Here is an 11,936-nt window from a genome sequence, read left to right as displayed (position 1 = left end):
ACCGAGATGAGGGCAGCCCGGCCGGCGTGTGAACCCGGAGGTCAGGTTCGATCCGGTCAGGGCACATGCTCGGGGGGTGGGCTCCATCGCAGTGTGGGGCGCGCAGGAGGCAGCCGATCCATGACTCTCTCTCACCACTGATGTTTCTCTCCCTCTCCCTCTCCCTTCCTCTCTGAAATCAATAAAAATGTATTTTTTTAAAAAAGACCGAAAAAAAGAGGTTCTTGGTCACTGAGACGGAGGAGCCCTGGAGGGGCCCTGGAGCAAGAAGCTGAGAGTAACCGCACCGGGAAAACACACCCTCATTCCCAGGCGGCAGGAGCCGAGCGCTCCGGGCACAGGAACCCCCCTAGGAGAGCAGCCTGAGCGCCAGGGGAGGGGGCAGCCCGCCACTCCCCGCATTTCAGCCTCAGCCAAGAACTGGATGCAAAAGCGGCCACGTGCTGCACCCCAACAGGCTCTGGGGAGGCCCCCCACCTCAGAGACTGAAGGAACCACACAGGAGGGCATGAACGTACACACGCCAGGGCAGGAAGTCCCCCGTGGCCTGCAGTCTCCTCCACACGAGCCAAACTCTACCTTAAGAGAGTCCCCTCCTGTCCTGTGCCTGGACGGTGACCTGCCTTTGAGATGTCGGAGACCCCACCAGAGCCGGAGCTCGCAGGCCCCTTGGTCGGGGCAGACACAGGACACCAGGGACCAGCTACAGTTCCAAGACACGAATCCTGCTCTGTTCACCGCAATGGCTTTGTTCTGATTAAAAAGGGCGCATCCTAACCCGGCGGGAGCTGTGCACCCGGGGACCTGGGAGTCAGCCTCAGAATGTGGACCCTCTCTTCCTGCCCAGTGTCCTGTTGCCCACACGATGGAGCCCGCCCACATGGCCTGTGACCTGGAACCATCACACGCATTCTTACTCCCTTTGCCGGCTGCCCCAGGAGTCCTCGTCCGGGCCCATGTAAGCAGCTGGCTTGCGGTGGGCACAGGGCAGTGGTTTGGGGATGGCCTGCTGCCGGCAGGATTGGAACACACGCTCATGGATGAGCTCCTAACTGGCCTCAGGTAGTGACACGCCCAGACCCCCTGCTGGTGTGGTTTCACCCCCTGTTGGTGTCTTGCTCCCTGCACACCTTCCCCATGTGCAGGGAATGCCTGTAACTCCCCACCCCCGGAAAAGAAGTGCTTCTCGGGTTAAGCCTCACCCGAGGATACTTTTCCGTTGATTTTTAGAGAGAGTGGAAGAGAGAGGGAGAGACAGAGAAACATCGATGTGAGAGAAACACATCAACTGGTTGCCTCCTGCAAGCGCCCCTATCAGGCCCCAGGCCGGGGAGGAGCCTGCAACCGAGGTACTAGGTGTACTGGTTAATAATGCGAATTTTTTTCAATAGATGGCGTTACACATGTGATGATATATATGCGATTTGATATGCATGCTATTTTGTTGTATTGACAGCAAGCTTCAAAAGTTCGTGTCAAATTTTCTGAAGGTGTTACCATCAGATATTTTTACGCTTAAAAATGTCAGATTTTCAAATGCCAAAAAAAGAGCACTTGGGGGAAGTTTTGATTCATTCCTTCACTTTGAACAAAAGTGCTGCTGACAGTGATCGCACACCTCGGTAAGCTTATGGTGAACACGCTCCATCTCAAGACGCTTGTGAACGCTGGTTTAAACGCTTTAAAGGTGGTGATTTCGATGTGAAAGACAAAGAACGTTCAGGTCAACCGAAGAAGTCTGAAGACCAACAATGACAAGCATTACTGGATGAAGATGCACGTCAAACTCAAAAACAACTCGCAGAAAGATTAAGCGTTGCTCAGCAAACAATTTCTGATCGTTTACAAGCAATGGGAACGATTTTAAAGGAAGAAAAATGGGTGCCACATCAACTGGACAAAAGACAAATGCTCTTTTTTTGGCATTTAGAAATTCGACATTTTTAAGCGTCAAAATATCTATGATGTTAACACCTTCAGAAAATTTGACATATGAGGTTTTGAAGCTTGTTGTCAATACAACAAAATAGCATACATATCAAATCGCATATATATCAACATATGTGTAACTCTGTCTGTTGAAAAAATCCGCATTAACCGGTTCACCTAGCATGTGCCCTTGACAGGAATTGAACCCGGGATCCTTCAGCCCACAGGCCAACACTCTATCCACTGAGCCAAACCGGCCAGGGCTCTCCGGTTTACTCGTGATCCAGTCCCAGAGCTTTCCCCGCTGTGCTTGCTCCGCCCCCTTAACCTACCACCACGGATTGCACGTGACCCCCCTCGCGCCTCGGCTTTTATCCTAACTGCAACATAAACTGCAAAACTGCCGTTTTCTGGAGCGTTTCTCAAGCCGCAGAGTTTGGTCGTCAGTTCGGCGCTAGTGAACACACCGAACCCCTGCAGGTTTGGGTGTTTCTTACCTCGAAGGACCTGCCTCACCCTCTGGGTCTGCCCAGAGCTGGTGAGAACGAACGCGGCTGTTGGGCGGCTGCACTGGTGCTTGCGTTCGAGCAGGAGGATGTTCCCAAACCAACTGCCTCGGTTCCCACCCTAGGAAACCAGAAAAGAGAAACACAAATCAGATCTACAGTGAGAGAGAGGAAGGAAGGAAGGAAGGAAGGAAGGAGGGAGGAAAAAAGAAGAAGGAAGGGAGGGAGGGAGGGAGGGAGGGAGGAAGGAGATGATGCAGGAGTAGAAACCTATGAGGTAGAAGACAGAAAACCAATGAAACTAGTCGGATTTATTCAGAAAGAAACGAGAGAATTGACATCAGGAATGAGGTAGGAGTGAGCATTGCAGATCCTACAAAAAATGAATAAGAGAAGTCAGCCCGGCCAGTGTGGCTCAGGGGTTGACTATGAACCAGGAGGTCACGGTTCAATTCCCGGTCAGGGCACAGGCCCGGGTTGCAGACTCCATCCCCAGTGTGGGGCGCGCAGGAGGCAGCTGATCGATGGTTCTCTTTCATCACTGAAATTTCTACCACCCTCTCTGAAATCAATAAAAATTTATATATATTCTTTTATAAATGAAGGTTTACAGGCCAAAAGTGGGGCCTACAGATTGAGAAGCTAAGTGGACTGTTGAGGGGAGATCGCCTCCCCTTGGGGAATGCAGGGGTCTTATCGGCCAAGGACTAGACTGGTGAGACCCACCCACCCCTCTCCCTGCCCCTCTGAGTCACTGCTCCAAAGAGGGGGGCGTCAGAGCCCCCAACCCGTTTCTCCAGCTGCCCGGGAGGGGCTGGGTGCCACGGGGGAGCTGGCACTGCCGGCCAGCCACGGGCCCACCCCTGGGAACAGGCCCGCGTGGCCGTGGGCGGAGGGTGGGGAGGCTGCGGGGAGACTGATAAGGTCAGTTCCGGGAGCCGAGGCAGAGCAGGTTCGCCCGGGAGTGGAGGCCTCCCCTGGGCTCACGGGCACACCTCTGCACCCCCTCCGAGAGGTCGGGACAGGGTTGCCGGGCCTGCCCTCTGGGGGCCAGTGATGTGGGCACCCCCTTCCCGTGGCTCTGCAAGGACATCTCTGGGTCGAGGCACGGCACGGAGGCGAGATGGCCCGGCCTGTGCGGTGTGGAGGTCAGCTGTGGCCGCAGCGGGTGAGGTGAGTGCAGAGGTGTGGGTGGTGCCCTCTCCCCAGGGGCCTCCAGCTGCCAAGGCACAAGCCGTGCCTTTGTTCTGTGGACACTTGCAGGGCCTGGGAGCACTTAGGCAAGGCTACCGCATTGCTCAATCCCCACACTCACCGAGCCTGCTCGCTCGCAAAACAGGCCACCAGGGGACCGGCCGGGTGAGTCGGCAGAGCAATCCGACCCCACGGGCTGCCTGGCCCGGCAACTCACCCGTCCCCGGGGCCCAGCTCACTCAACCAGCCCCACGGCCTCCCCTCCCACAGCCCTGCCAGCCTCCCCAAGTCCAGCACCCACCCATCCTACCCCAGCCCCTCCGCTTAACCCCTGGTGTCCTCCTCGGATGCTGGGCTCCGGATGCCTGCCCCTCCCCGCCTCTCACCCTGCCCACCTGCCCTGGCCTTTGTGCAGGTTCCAGGCCAGGCTCTGGCAGCTGACTCCATCCCTCTCCCTCCCTTGGCCTTGTCCTGACTTTGCCCAGATGTACAATGTCCTTGGGGACAGCTCTCTCTGCGGTCCAGCCACCGGCACCGCCCACGCTCTGGGCCCCCAACTGAAGTCCTGTCCTCTCCCTAATGTTCTCTGTGTCGAGAACATTACGTTCGACCCCCAGGCCTGTGCCCATGTGACCTCACAGGGCAAAGGGGGTTTTGCAGATATGGCTGTGGACCCTGAGAGGCAGGAGGACCCTGGGTGACCCGGTGGGACCCATGGAATCACAGGGGTCCCTGGGAAAAGGAGGCAGGCGGGGTCGAGGGGGAGTCAGAGAGGCACCGCAGGGACAGGACGCAGCATCCCTGGGAGCTGGAAAGGCAGGAGGTGGGGTCTGCCCTGGAGCCTCCGGAAGGACCGGCCAGCAGCACCTTGGTTCCGGCTGGGTGGCCGATAGCGGACGTCTGGCCTCCAGACCACAGGAGGATGACGCCGTGTTGTTTTAGCCACTCCACCTGCGGTCCTTCGTCACAGCAGCCACAGGGCTCTGGCAGGCAGCACTGTTTGCCCAGTGACTCACTCCTCTTCCTCACCTCCCCGTGCCCACCACTTCCTAGAATGTCGTCACTCCCTCGTTCCCATTCTTCAGGATGATCCAAGTTCAGGTCCATCCTCTTCCACGTGTCACACTGAGGAGACAGACTGCTCGGGGTTGGGGCCCCGTCCTCCTTTCTGTCCATGTCCCTGCGGTAACTGGGCCCTCACCCAGGGCCTGCACACCAACCTCAGCCACCTCCACCTGCAGAGGCCTTCACCCAGCACTCCTCCCCGAGTACCCCGAACAGTCACCAACACCCCTCTGTTTGGCCACCACCACCTGCCTGGCTCACAACCCCCAACAGCACCTCTCAGGGAAGCCTTTCCTGTACCTGCCTGTATCAGTCAGGATTCTCCAGTGAGACAGTGTGCTTATCTGTCTGTCTGTCTGTCCATTCATCCTTCCATCTACCCATCATCCATCCGTCTATCCATCCATCCATCCATCCCTCTTTCTATCCATCCCTCTTTCTATCCACCATCCATCCATCCATCCATCTACCCATCCATCCATCTATCCATATTCTATCCCTCTTTCTATCCATCATCCATCCATCCATCCATACATACATACATCTCCCATCCATCCTTCCACCATCTCTCTATCCACCAACCCACCACCTATACACCTTCTATCCATCTATCTTTCCTTTCATCTATTCATCCATCTGTCCATCCACCCATCCGTCCATCCATCTATCATCCATCATCCATCATCCATCCCTCTTACCATCCAACATCCATCATCTAGAGAGATAATTTGAAGGGATTGGCTCACGTGACTGTGGGTCCTGCTGGCTGGAGCCCCAGGAAGCTGAGGTTGCAGCTCCAGTCAGAAGGCGTCTGGAGGTAGAATTCCTTCGCCCTCGCGGATCTCAGTCTTTTCTCAAGGCTGAAGCTGACTGGCTGAGGCCCACCATGCGATGGAGGGCGATCTGCTTCAGTCCAAGCCTGCTGACTGGAACTGTCAATCACATGTGAAGGTCACCTTCACAGAAACCCCCAGAACGTTTGACCAAGTAGATGGGCACCACGACTGGCCGAGTTAACGCCCCATGGCTGCCCCATCCTCCCCTCATCTGCACTCGCCTCGGGCACCTCTGTCCTCCATCGCTCAGAGCAGGGCAGGCTGTGCTCGCACCTGAGCCTGTTGCCAAGTGGCAGAAAATGCAGGACACAGACCCCAAGGGCAGGGGCCGGGCTGCACCTCGAGAGCTCTGTGCAGCTCACCCAACCTCAAACCCGCCACCACAATGTACCCCCTGAGCCCCAACACCCCCCACACTTCAGGCTTCAGGCCTCGTGGGGCCCCTAAGAGGGGTTCCCTGCATGCCCGGTTTGTCTCCCCAGTGAATTGGGGTAGAGGCAGCTATGCCCTCCCGGGCCCCCCACAGCCTGACCAAGTCTATGTCTGCCTCAGGCTTTCCTGGGGTTCCCCATGTGGCTGCCAGACCCCCCGAACCACTTCCCAAGGGCAGCCATGATGGAGGAAGGCCATGGCTCTGAGCTCAATCCTTGGCCCTGGGGTGCCTACTCCAGAGGGCTTGTGAGCCACTAAGACCCTGGTCTCCTTTTCATCAGCATCTAAACTGAAGCCCTGAGATATGGTTCTGTTCTCAAAGCCTCTAAGCTTTGTCTCTATCTCAGCACAATCCACCAGTGTGTGCGTGTGCGTGTGTGCCTGTGTGGTGGGGGGGGGGGGGGTGGGGGGGGGGGGGGGTGTTGAGGGGGTGGTGACTTCACAGCTCAGCAGGACCACCCACCGACTGAAGAAAGCAAGTGTCCCTGCAGCACCTGGGCTCCTCTCGATGCCCCAAAAGCGCCAGGCCCGCCGCAGCTCCCTGCTGGTCGGGAGTTGGCCCCACACTGGGCACAGGATTGGGACGCTGGTGGCTGGGGCTCAGGGAGAGGCCAAGGCCCAGTGGAGAGGACACGCGGACTGGGCTCCAGCCCTTGTGGGCCTGGACGCTGTGTCTCCCTGCCGTGCAGAGAGCTGCACTGAGGGGTAGGGGCAGTAGCCCGGGGGGGAAGCCCTGAGTGACAGCGGGAAGGGAGGGGGGGGCTGACCCTTGTGGGGAGAACCGAAGGGCACGAGGCCAAGCCAGGTCCTGTCCGGCAGGGCACCCAGAATGCCCCCTCCTGGACCAGCCGAACCTGACATTCCCCCTGCTCCACCCCCTGTGCCCGTCACCCTTCCCTGCCCTAACAGTGCCAGCCACTCTCAGCCCACCCTCCCCCACAAACTCAGGCCCCGTCCAAGGCAGCTGACCCGAAGCTAATTCCCTCAATGGCCTCCTCCACAGCAGAACTAATGTTCTGGGCCTCTGGCTGGGGCCCCAGGGAGCTGCACCCCCACTTCCTCCTGGCTCCAAGGGCTTAAGTGGGGTGACTCAGGCCCAATTGGAGGGCAGGGCAGGGAGGGCAGCCTAGCAGTCATGACTCAGCTTCTTAGCCGTTCCCCCACCCACCTCCTGGGAGGACCTGTCACGACGACTTCCCACCGGCACCTAGAGCAGCCCCGGCCCAGGCCGCCCTGCAGCCCAGCCCCCTGTGCACCCACAAACCTTTCCTCTTCTCGGGGCACCAGGAAACCACAGGCTCAGAGCTGCAGCTGAGGGCGGGGCCAGCACACTCTCCTCCTGGGCTGCTGGGGGTCTCGGGGCCTCCGTGTGACACCCGGCCCAGGGTAGGGGCCCAGGGCAGAGAAGAGACTGCCACCATTAGGACCCCTTCCCTCCTCCCTGAGGGACAGAGGCGAGAGAAGGGCCAGCAGCCACAGCCCCAGCTCCACGTCCACTGTGTGTGCTGGGGTTTGGTCCTTCTCAAAGCCTGTTGCCTCCAGTTGTGTGAATCTGATGAATGGTTAATGAATGATTAACGTCGCTACTGCGCTGGGGGCGAAGCTCCGGGCGCCTTCCATCTGGGGCTCTTGTCAGCGCTGCTGCGTGCACATCCTCGTACCTGACCCGGTGCCTGGGGACACTGCGCTGTGGGTGTCTGTCCCTCGAAGAGGTGGCGCTGGCCGGGGCAGCTCGGGACCAGCTTTCGCGGACGGGGCACACGGTTCCCAAAGTGCTTGTACCAATTCACCATCCAGGCGGTCGCTCGCTCCATCGCTCTGTCCTGACCACGCGGCTTCCCAGCATCTCCACGCAGCGTCCTGGCGGGTGTGCTGGGCGAGCAGCTCCCGTCTGCACCTCCTGAGGACGAATGCAGACACCACCTCCACACGCTGCCGGGTGCCTGGCTTCCCCTGCCCGTTGCTTTTTTGTTTTTTTCTTTTTCTATCGGGTTGTCTATCTGTTATCAGCTTGTGGTTCTTTACACACTGTTGCTGTTCGGATACCTGATGCGCGTCCTCCATCTGTAGCTCGCCTTTCACGCTCCTATCTCGCTGTTTTCTGAGGGACAGGAGTCAGTCGTGTTAGCACAGTCCAGTTCCTCATTTTCCCCTAGAAGAGGTGGGTGCTGCTTTCCCCCGACGGCAGACTTCACAGTTTACACGTGCAGAGAAGTTGGCGGACAGCACACGGTCCCCTGAACCCACCCGCACACACGCAGGGTCTCCTGCTATGAGCATCTCCTGACCGTGGGCCATTTGTTACAACCGACGAGCCAGTATTCACATCGTTACCAACCAAAGTGCAGGTTTCCCGAAGTTCTTTCTTCAGGTGCATCTTGTGGGTTTCAGGGAATCTCTAACATCACGTGTCCCTCATTCTAGCCACATTCAGAGCTGTCTCGCTGCCCCAGAAACGCTCTGTGCACCACCTGCCCCCTGCCCCCCACCCCACAACCAGAGCTGTCACGTCCCCACACCCCGCCGTTTCCGGAGTCACAGGTGGAACCACACACTAGGTGACCTTTGCAGTGTTTTCTTTCGCGTATGAAGATGCATCTCCGTTTCCTCCGGTCCTTTCGGGACCTCAGAGCTCATTTCTCCGTATCACTGAACGGACCCCAAGGCTAGGTGGACCACTATTTGTCCACCACGTGCGGCAGGACAGCGCGGCTGCCTCCAAGTGCCGGCGATGACGACTAAAGCCGCTGTGAACACTCACCTGCACGTTTCCAGGTGGACCTAAGTTTTCTTTCTTTTTAAAATACATTTTTATTGATGTCCGAGAGGAAGGGAGAGGGAGAGGTAGAAATATCGATGATGAGAGAGAACCATCCATCGGCTGCTTCCTGCAAGCCCCACACTGGGGATCGAGCCCACAACCTGGGCTTGTGCCCTGACCTCCTGGCTCATAGGTCGACACTCAAACACTGAGCCACGCTGGCCGGGCTAGACTAAGCTTTCAAGGAGTGTGGTTACTGGATCCTGTGGTGAGACTCTGTCTGGTTTTGTAAGAAACCACCAGCCTGCCTTCCAAAGCGCCCCCCTGCCCCCTGCCAGCCGTGAGTGCGATTCCTGCGCTCCGCCCGCCGGCGCGCATTCTCACTGTTTGGATCCGGGCCTGCTGGTGGGTGTGCAGCGCTGGCTCACTGTTGTTCGAGGTGCACGCCCACACGACACAGGTGTCTCTTCACAGGCACATGTCCCTGGCACCTCCTCGTCCCTGGTCCGTGGACTGAGGTCTCTGCCCATTGCGGTCAGTTGTGCACGTCCTCATGGCTGAGCTCTAGGAGGGCCTGGCACGTTGCCGACAAGTCCTGATCAGACCCTCGTTCCCCACAGGGCTTGTCTGTCGTTTTTACAGGCACCGGGGTGCCCTCGGTGGCTTCCTGTTTAAACAGCACATCTGTGCAGGTGGCGAGACCTGCCTCCTGCACATCCCCTTGGCTCTTTCCCCTCAAGGAGTCACCGTTGGCATTTCTCTCTCTACCCGCCTAGGCCTGAGAGCGTGTGTGTGCGCGAGGGAGGACGAGACGCTTCCATCCAGCTGCACGTGTACTGAGACCCCCCTCAGGTTAGGGGGAGACTCTTCCGCTCCACCTCCCCGTCTGCTATCTGTCCGCGCACCAGCTCCCCACTGTCCACGCCACTGGCCCCTCGTAGGAGCCACTCTCCTACACTTCACCCCGCCAGGTCTGGGCTGCTCTCCGCAGGGCCAGAAGGTACACGCCGGGGTCAGTGCAGAGCCCCTTTTCCAGGGACTGCTCCCGGCACCCCGTGTCCCAGTAGCCACCCCTCCTTGAGCCGCTCTTCGCGGGGCCCCAGCACTCCTCTCCTGGCCTCTGGTCCATGCAGCTCCGCTCTGTCCCCCACCATCTTTCACCTCCTAAGGTCGGGAGGCCCTGGGCCTCCTCTAGTCTCTGCTCCAGCCCTGGGTTGCGTCCAGTCTCATCACTGAGCTACTGCTGACCGTTGAGGAGGGCACATCAGATTTGAATCCTGGGGGGGTCCTTGAAGGTTGGGGTTCCTCAGTGTGTTGAGGGGGTGCAGTCCCTTGCCCCGTGCTCCAGGGTCAAAGTGCATGGAGTGGGACCTCCTGACGAGAGGGCGGGGTCTGCCCTGGAGCCCACGTGCTGCTGGGAGTGGAAACCCCACGGCACTGAGGAGCGTGGCCTCATGTGCCCAAGGCAGAGAGACGGTGGCCCTGGGCATCGAGGGGCCCTGTCCTGCCATCTCCGCTTGGCTCTGTCCCCTCCTCTCCCAGTTCCAACATCTGCTGCCCCTCAACAGCCACTGCAAGTCCCCTGGGCGTCGTCTCCATGGCACACCCCAAAACTGAGCTGGGCCTCCTCCCCGGCCTTCCTCCCGCGCGTCCGTCTCAGCCAATGGCACGCCATCGTCTGGCTATCCTGGACAGACCCCTACTGAGTATGGACGGTTCCATCGCCCTCCATTTGTCCCATTGTCGGAAACCCTACTGGCCCTGCCCCCAAAGTGTGCCCCAAAGCTGACCGCTCCACACAGCCTCCTCGCCCAGCCAGCCTCAGCCAGGCCCCCAGCCCACTCCCGCTCCCTCCTGCGTCCAGCACAGCGTCCAGTGATGCTGCCCAGGCCTCTCCCTCTCAGAGACAAGTCAGGGCCCCGTGCGGGCTCCCCTCTGACCTCTACGTGCAGCTCTTCCCCTCTGCCTGTGCTCTGCTCAGCTGACTGCTCCCCACCAGGCGGGCCCCATCACTGTTGACCCATCACCTCCTCAGGCTGCTCACATGAGGCTTCTCCATTGCAACACCCTCCTTCCTGTCGCCCGTGGCCCTTTCCGGCCCCATCTCCCCGCAAAGCCCTGTCTCCTTCCAGGAGCCCCGTGGTGTCTGGTGGCCGGTCTGGAGGGTGACCGCCATGAGAGAGGGAGTCCCCATGTGGGTCCCATGACTTCCCAGCGCCCAGAGCACATGGTGGGTGCTGGACTAGTAAGTGTGGGAGGGATGGCTACCCAGGGTCCAAGGGGAGGTCAAGAGGCATGGCTTCCAACCCATCTTGTCCCCTCACTCACCCAGCAGCCCCCCCTGGAGTCCCTAGACCCTGGCCTGCACCCACTAGAAACCAGAGCCCAAGAGTCATGCCCTGGGTGCCCTGCAGGACCTTCAGGCCTCACACCTGCCCAGCTGACTTGGGAGCCCTGTCCCCACCAGGCCTGCCAGGTCCCGGGGCCAGTAATGCTGAGCATGTCAGGGGTCAGAGAGGCCCTGGGGCTTTGCTGGGCCCGTGGCCTTTGGCCTGAGGGACGCCTCTTTCTGGGCCTGCTCCACCCTGGGCAGGGCACCAGGGGAGGGTCCTCTGGGACCCTCTGGCCAATCACACCAGGGAGGGACCCCGAGCACCCCTTTGTCCCTCCACCACGCGCCAGGCTCTGCTCTGGGTGCTGAGGGATCCTGGGAACAGCGTGGAGAGAGGGGCGCTCTGTCCTGAAGGGACTGACAGGTGTTGGGGGGGCGGGCTCCCCAGCCTTTGGGTCACCAGAGGTCCCTTCTCAGCTCTGTCCTAGGGAAAGCCCAGAATCTCAGCCTGGCTGGTATCAGCCCCAGCCAGACACCCCAGCCAGACACGACTGGCTGCCCCTGCCCCGCACCCCCAGAGCTGCCTGGCCGCCCACAACCTCCAGTGGCCTTGCGGCCTCCTGAGCGCCTCCTGGCCAGTGGTCATATCGGAGCACATCCCCCCACTTCCTTCCCTTCTGGACATGACCTCCAAGATGTCCTGCCCGAACTCCTTACCTCCTCGAGGTGAAGGCCGGTCCCTCCTCAGGCAGAGAACTCAGTTCCAGACCCCAAATGGGGCAGGAGGGGTGCACAGTGAGGGCCTGTGGCCAGCGGTCACCGTGGCCACCGCGGAGGGCTCGCTCCCCCAGGCCCTGCGACCTGAGTCCTCATTAGACCTG

At 59.5% G+C, this 11,936-nt stretch overlaps 1 long non-coding RNA gene across 5 annotated transcripts in view; it reads right to left on the bottom strand.

Moving 5' to 3' along the window:
- The window catches only part of LOC102752853, a 14,610-nt gene extending 2,680 nt beyond the window's left edge, over window positions 1-11,930 (bottom strand). For 4 of the 5 annotated variants that reach the window (XR_001514231.1, XR_001514232.1, XR_435779.2 and 1 more), the window contains exons 1-3: window positions 11,773-11,930; window positions 5,441-5,626; window positions 2,427-2,556 (exon numbers count right to left, since the gene is read on the bottom strand). This is a non-coding gene — a long non-coding RNA (uncharacterized LOC102752853). Of the gene's footprint in view, window positions 1-2,426; window positions 2,557-5,440; window positions 5,651-11,772 lie in introns of all 5 variants that reach the window. The other variant, XR_435780.2, reaches the window with a different exon arrangement.
- Window positions 11,931-11,936: the final 6 nt, after the last annotated feature.

This window comes from Myotis davidii, unplaced genomic scaffold, assembly GCF_000327345.1.
Source record: "Myotis davidii unplaced genomic scaffold, ASM32734v1 scaffold880, whole genome shotgun sequence".
Lineage (NCBI taxonomy): Eukaryota > Metazoa > Chordata > Mammalia > Chiroptera > Vespertilionidae > Myotis > Myotis davidii.
The sequence above is the reverse complement of the archived record's forward strand: the minus strand, read 5'-3'. Positions and strand labels throughout refer to the sequence as shown.